The 7,476-nt window shown below is 39.0% G+C and overlaps 2 non-coding genes across 2 annotated transcripts; one reads left to right on the forward strand and one right to left on the reverse strand.

Moving 5' to 3' along the window:
- The first annotated feature begins 2,512 nt into the window (after positions 1 to 2,512).
- Positions 2,513 to 2,585, forward strand: TRNAF-GAA (transfer RNA phenylalanine (anticodon GAA)). The gene has a single exon. It is a non-coding gene; the product is annotated as a tRNA-Phe (tRNA).
- Positions 2,586 to 4,251: 1,666 nt separating this feature from the next.
- TRNAV-GAC (transfer RNA valine (anticodon GAC)) lies at positions 4,252 to 4,323 on the reverse strand. Its single transcript has one exon. It is a non-coding gene; the product is annotated as a tRNA-Val (tRNA).
- Positions 4,324 to 7,476: the final 3,153 nt, after the last annotated feature.

Below are 7,476 nucleotides of genomic sequence, written 5' to 3' on the forward strand. Positions count from 1 at the left end.
CATCTACTCTATTAACTTCGAAATCTTTTGCTTTGCTCGAATCCTTTCGTCTTATGGGCTTACACCAGAATTGAGCGTTGAGTAGAGTGCGCCGAACATCATATGAACAACTCTTGATCAGAAATTCTAGATCAAACATGCTTTGCGTGGAACTCAAGCCAGGTTGCTTGGCGATGAAACTCTTTAAGTTTGACTCTGTTACCTCGATGCTCAGTTTCAAAACTTGGAAAACTTCAGAGATATGTTGAGAAACGATTTCAATGTTCTGAGACGCAGTGAAAATTATAGGTTTCTTCGATGTCTTGAGAAAGTTATTGACTGCCAACCAGAAGCCAGAGTCCTCCTCAAATATTATATCAACATCATCGAATAGAATCACAGTTAAATTTGATATTTTTTTCTTCGATTTATCTATGACCAGCTCTTGACATGAAATGATTTTTTCCGGCTTGACACTTTTGGATGAGATTTTATTGGATATTTCTGTCTCAGAAGACTTCATCATTTCGTGTTTGGGAGCTGTTAAAAAGTCTGTAATTTTCCCGCCTTTCAATTTTTTGATACTTTGCTTTACTGGACCATTGCAGCTTTTATTTTCGTCCACTTTTATAACAACTTTTTGTTTATTTGATGTAAAATACTTCATAATATTATTATTTTGCATGTCTTTAGCATCACACGTATTGACTATGGATCTATTTTCTGCCAATTTTTCCACAGTTACTTTTGGAAACATAGAATTTTCAATCGTATTTAAATTAGTCTCATTCTTCACATTTTCCATATGATAAGACTGAAACGCTTCACGAAGTTGCGAATTTATATGAGGGCCACTCCTCACAGATGAAGCATTTACTTCCAGAACCTTGAATCCTAATTCATTGGCGATATGATAAACAATGCTGGTTTTACCAACTCCAGGTAACCCTGTAATGAGGAGCGCTTTATCAAATTGTTCATCAGTATCTGAATCGCCATCGGAAACATCACATCTCTCATTAGTTTTATCAAATTTCCGAATCCAATCCATCATCCAAATCTTGATTTTATTGATTGTCACTTCATTGTTATAAATGTTAGATCCAAGAAAATAATTCTTGTCACTCCACATTGAATGACACGCATTTTCATGTGTATCTGGATCATCCACATCTATGACTTCATTGTTCATCATACACAGATCTGCCGTTTCATCGAAATAGTTTTCTTCAACATCATTGAGACACAGCTGATTAACATTAATTATATGTTCAGCGTTATTCCACGTGGGGATTTTCAATTCATCGTCGTCATGAAACGAGTCTCTAAAGCTTGAACAAGAACATGAAAATCTTTCATATTCTGCGCCTAAGTGACTGTACACTGGGAAATAATCATTCTCAATTACAATGCTATCCACCCAATGGGAAGACTCGGATGAATCTTCATTCAGTTGTAAAGTTTCGGGTGAAGACCTTTTCACACATTTTTCATCTCCTCGGGCACAGTCAACGACAATAATCTCAGCATCCGAGGACTGATCATCAGGTCTCTCCGATAACTGTTCCTCAACAGTGGATGATGAGGACCTCTTGAATATTGGAAAGAGGGACACCTCACGATCGGGAATCACTTTTTTACGACTGGAAACACGTGCTTTTTCATTCGAGATCTGCCTCTTCGAAGTGGCTTCTTTCTTGGCCTTTTTCTTGGCGTCAATCCGGCGATTCCCCTCGTGCGATTTCTCGTTGTCGCAAGATTTTCTCTTCACGACAGTCGAAGATCGAAGTCGGTATCTCGGTTCATTACCGCCATTCTTCACCGATTCCATGTTTGCGAGTGAATGTGATGATTGTATCAGCTTTTCATTCGGCTTTATCTACGCTCACCATATCTTTAAATTCGTGAATAATTCAAAGATAAAAAAATTCATCACCTCATCTTTCTTTTTTCGTAATCAATGTGAGAGGGAGCGAGAAACACAGATGCAAAAGCACGATACAAATCACGTATCAAGATCAGCCCGTACACAACAGACAATGTTTACCGCCAAATCTGAATAATAGTGTATGGCCTTTGTATTGACTAAGACCGAGAACAGCAAAGAGCGTTTCATTAAAAAACTTAAATATGTGTAACCATATTTTGTCCTTAAACATATTGTTGCTGCTGCTGCCATCTGTCAAATAAAAATACACTATATATGTCAAAATTCTCTGGCACCAAGGCAATTGAAGAATTATTTTTCAATAATTACAGATGATTTATTTAATTTACTTAATTTATTGAAAGCTGAATAAAGAATATCTTTATTCAGTTTTGTCTCTGACTTATTACTCAGTAGCGTACATTCTAGGGGCCCATTAAAAAGAGAAAAAAATTATGCAAACAAATGAATTTTTTTTTTTTTTTTTTGAGGTCCCCATTCGGCTCGGGGCAGTGCCATGGTTGCTCCAGCCTAGTTACGGTCATGAGAACAGGGGTGGCTAACCCCGTGGCACACGTGTCACAAGTGGTACGTCCTGCTGCCCGTGCCGAAATAGCTCAGTTGGGAGAGCGTTAGACTGAAGATCTAAAGGTCCCTGGTTCGATCCCGGGTTTCGGCAAGAGGGAGTAATTTTTCGCTGAGCCAAGACGGCAGGAGTGGCACGCAAACGTTTTCCAACAATTAAACAAATTGTATTTCATTTTTCAATCAAAGAAAGTTAGACACTCTTAAAATAATAATTATTTGATGAATTTCTTTTCAATGCTTTTCTGTTCGATTTTTGGGCATAGGTGCTGGACTTCCCATCTGTACGAGATCAAGGATCCTCCGCATGAAGGGGACCTGCGTTGTGTAATACAAATACATTTCATATCTATTATTTATTGGGGGGAGGAAGAGCGAAGCCCTCCTACAAATTTTATTTGGGGTGGGGGGGGGGGGTGAAGTACACTAAATCCTCAGGTTCCGGTGTCTATGCCCAACATGGTAAAGGCAAGATGAATATCTACTGATATACTGTATGTACATACGCAATCTACATTGCAATAATCAAATTTAACTATGAAGAATAGTATTCTATAGTATAGTATAGTATTTAACTCTGAAGAAACAATTTACATCTCAAAAGAATGACAAACTCAACATTTTTACGACAATAAGAGGACAGCTGGCTGAACAATATTTTGCAGGAAAGCGGATAATAATTGTGACTCGTAAAAACTGTATTCAGATTCGTAAAGTGTCACGCGCATAGAAAATAATCCTCTGTATTCAACAGTCCTGTGCCCCTGAATTGTGACATGGCTTGGGGGAAAGTTTGGCCACCCATGCAGTAGGACCTCCCCTAACTGACATTTTTCTGTGTCTCGGTCTTGTGTGAAAAGGGCTTGAATATACTTCACTTCCAGTTAGCGGACACTCTCAACAGCGGACAGTAAAATCAGGTGAACTCCAATTTTTTCCAAACGCTAATTTATCAATTTTTGGTCATATGCTCAGAATTTACCATATTCAACTAAGATTGTGTTCAGTTCCAAGCTTGTGTTGGTAAATATGATTAATTGTCAATTAATTATTTAATTACCAGAACATATCTAGGGTCTAGGATGGTGAATTCGAATGGTAACGTCAGTTTTACGGAGTACAGATGACTGGATACCAAGCGAAGACAATTGGAAATAAAAGTCACATTCCTCTGTGGGAAATCGAACCTTTGGCCTTTGAAAACCGGACACACCACTTCCGTCTCGGAGAGATATCGAAGCATTAGAGAAATGTGCTTCGATATCTATATATTCCGGGGTATCCGGAAAGTTTTATTAGAATCAAATCAACGTAGTCACCTCAGACGAAGGCAACAGGATATATAGAAAGTAAATAAATTCATACAATCATCTTGGAACATCAGCAATCGTCAATCTAAAATTATATAACGGATAAATAAAATATATAAACAATCTACGCCAATAAGCAATCAAAATGATAAACCTGATTGCAACCGAGTAAATCACACTTGATACGTCTGTGTCGTTAATAACCTAATTTGTCTCTACAGCTGAATGTGCTTAAATTAGCAATTTTTTTTTAAATTGCTAATTAGGGAATCAAACCACCAACCTCGCACTTTCCCAGGTGAGAGTTTGGTGGTTTGATTTCTTTATCAAGACGATTGTTGAATAACCAACGATGTATCACTTTTACACACGCATAGCAACATGTACGTTTTACAAGATTCATTGAGAAACTGGTTATTTGTGGAGATTACAAGGAAGAAAATTCACCACTGCCCCCACGGGAACTCGAACCCCGGTCTCTCGCTTGTCGGACGAGTGCTCTACCATCTAAGCTATGGAAGCAGGTAGAATAGTTCAACCTTGGCTCGTATATATATGTGTTGAGAGGCACCGTACGTGGACGTCTGCTTCCATTGCTTAGATGGTAGAGCACTCGTCCGGCAAGCGAGAGACCGGGGTTCGAGTCCCCGTGGGGACAATGATGAATTTTCTTCCTAGTAATCTTCATCTCCACAAATAACCAGTCTCTTAATGAATCAATACAATATTGACAAGTGGAGAGGACATTTCTATATGCATATACGTTTTAACATTAAAATGTACAAGAAATAATGGTGATCAAAGCCAAACGTCGTATAAATGTGAGAGTCATATAAGTGAGGTTCCATGGGTGTCCGTTATCGAGAGGTTCTACTTTACATCTCCTGAAGCTATGTTGTGGTTCAAGGAGGTTGTAATCCCCAAAGAGGTCCAAGGAAGTTGTTTTCCCCTCCCCTCTTTTTCAGGTTTCCTGAATTATTTTTGTTTTTTTTCCTGGGAAAATGTTTTTTTTTGCTCTCTGAAACATACATCTATTGTTTTTGCCTCAGACACCTGCACGCTTTAACTAATCGCCGTCGAAATTTCTAGAATACAAGAACTCAAATTGCGTCCAAGATTCTATTTTAACCATGGTTGAGCTTTCTCCAAGATAATATGAAAAAACAGCCCGAAAAACAGCTGTGGAAGAACAAAACCACAACATCCATTTTAACAATAACATTGTTTGTTCACCAACAACAAATGCTGTGTACTAGCAACACCATCTACAGCAGATGGCCTCAGAGCGAAGCTCATCACGTCACTGAAGGTCATTTCACCTATAGCCATTGGAAAAATTACAAAAAAGGGTGAAGATGGCGCACACATCGGCCTGCTATATCCACTTATAGGCTATAGGTGAGATCAAGTCGCCTTGAAGGTGAGATTACCTTCTTCCCCTGAGCTATAAGTAATAAGTTTACTTAAGCTCAGTGTTCTTTAGGCTGCCGGCACACTACGGTTCGGCTGGCGCGGTTGATCTTATCAGCAACCGTGAAATTTTGCGTGAAAAACACACTGCTGTTAGCAACCGGGTTTTTTTATTTTTTTATGTCACGTGACATCTCGGGATTGGCTAAATTTTTTTCGCCAAGCTGAAGTTGGCTCCAGTTAGCACGCAAATTCGTGCTCATAAGCTGCATTGCAGTAAAACCCCGTCTTAACGAATACTCCCTCTTTTACGGACAAATAATAATTTACAGATGTATAATATAAAAACGTATGAATTTCAAACCTTTTTTAACGGTCACCCATTTTACATGTATTTAATTTTTTTGTCCTGTCCGTGTTCACAAAAAGGAGGGGGTTTTACTGTATGTACTAATAAAAATATTCATGTAATGAAATTTAATTTTCTGTAACAATATTTGCCATTTGAAATTAATTCAGAGTTGAAGAAAGACAGCCTACAAGTTGACCCATTTTTGATGCTTTTACGATTCGTGACCAAATCGCACAAATTTTTTTATATATGATGACTGGAATCATCATAATTAATTTAAATAACATATATATTAAAAAACTATTTAAGTAACATATTTTTGAAGTTTTGGCTTGAAGAAAATTATTGGCCATGAATTTAGCACGTTTTTCTTTGTAATTAAAGTAAATTTCCAATTAATTAAATTTCTAATTAATGGAAATTAAGCACAATAATTGTGATTTTGGGAAACCCCATATGACCAAAAGAAAGTCAAGGAAAAAATGATTTTCTCCTGTTTAAAAAAAATATATATTTCTTTTGATGGTCAGGAAAAAAAAAATTCAGATAGGAAATCGGAATGAAATTTCTGAATTTCATGTTTTAAAAACTGTAAAAAATCAAATTTTTTTAAAAAAACATTCTGATACTCATTAGACCTTTTAGTTCCCAAAAATGTTCATTTGGTGTGATTCAAGTATTACGTCAGCATCGAGGGGGGGGGGGCGGGGGCGGGGTTTCGGATTTGCGGACATTTGATGACAAAGGGGCGAGGGGGGTTTGAAGGTCACTTACATCATCAACCACCCCCTTATACGAAATTATTTACATGCTTCACACTAAATCTCTTTCCAGACACAGATTTATGGCTTCGCCACGTGCTGGCTATTCGAATTGCTCTGCCCCCTATTCACGTTATAATTTAAAGTTCTTGACCACGAATTACTCAAATTTGCCGCCCCTCTGAACTTGCTACCCCGGCCCGCTTTACACCCTGTACATACGACATCAGGGCCGCAACTAGAGAGGAGCAGGTGGGACTGGTGCCAGGGTCGTCTTAAGAGTATTATGGGCCCCCCCCCCCCGGACCAAGTGGTTTTTAGGAGGCCCTACATGGTAAATCCTTTAAAATTTCAATCGGATCTCATTTTTGGGAGGCCCCTCTTCTCTTGAGGCACCCGGGCCGTGCTCGGGTGGGCCCATGCGTTAAGACGGCACTGACTGATGCTCCGAACTCCGAGCCAGACAGGAGCGCAAATGTTAACCTTTCATCTCTCCTTCAATATCAAAAGGGGGCGCCAAAATGCGTGCTTGCCCCGGCTGACCACGCATGTCGTTGTGGCCGTGTACATCAGTATGTATGTTGCAGGGTTTAAGGTACACACAGGGCCGCAGCTGGATACTTTTTTAACTGGAGCTAGCAAGCTTTTGGCGTCCCGTGTAAGGAAAGGTTAGAAGGAGTGGTGTTAAAGGGGCAATTCGGCGCCCCCTTTAGTTCAGCACTCGATACAGTGGACCCGCTCTCCCTAGTTGTGGCTTTGTAAATCAAAAACTGCTTGAAAAGAACGGTAGGTGTGAAAATTGTCTTAGTGCACTCTTCGATGTTACCCGCATACAACGTTTTGCCTAGATCAGCGGTTCTCAATCTTTTTTGACCCACGGAGCCCTTTCCAGTATATAATTTCTATGGCGGAGCCCCGTAGGCCTATTTTTTATTTATTCATCATAGTTACTGATTTATTTTTATTCAAAAATATTAATAATTATTTTTTTCAAATTTACTGGTTCTTTTTTTATTTTCCTCGAGGGCCGCGGAGCCCTTGGGAGTTCACACGGAGCACCGGTTGAGAACCGCTGGACTAGATAGGTTTTTTTTCATTGCAAAAACAACAGATAGACAGCCACATTCATATACGATACAAAAATAAATACCA

This window comes from Pholcus phalangioides, unplaced genomic scaffold (assembly GCF_987345545.1).
Source record: "Pholcus phalangioides strain wild (caught in Gottingen) unplaced genomic scaffold, Ppha-v1.0 ptg000004l_1, whole genome shotgun sequence".
NCBI lineage: Eukaryota > Metazoa > Arthropoda > Arachnida > Araneae > Pholcidae > Pholcus > Pholcus phalangioides.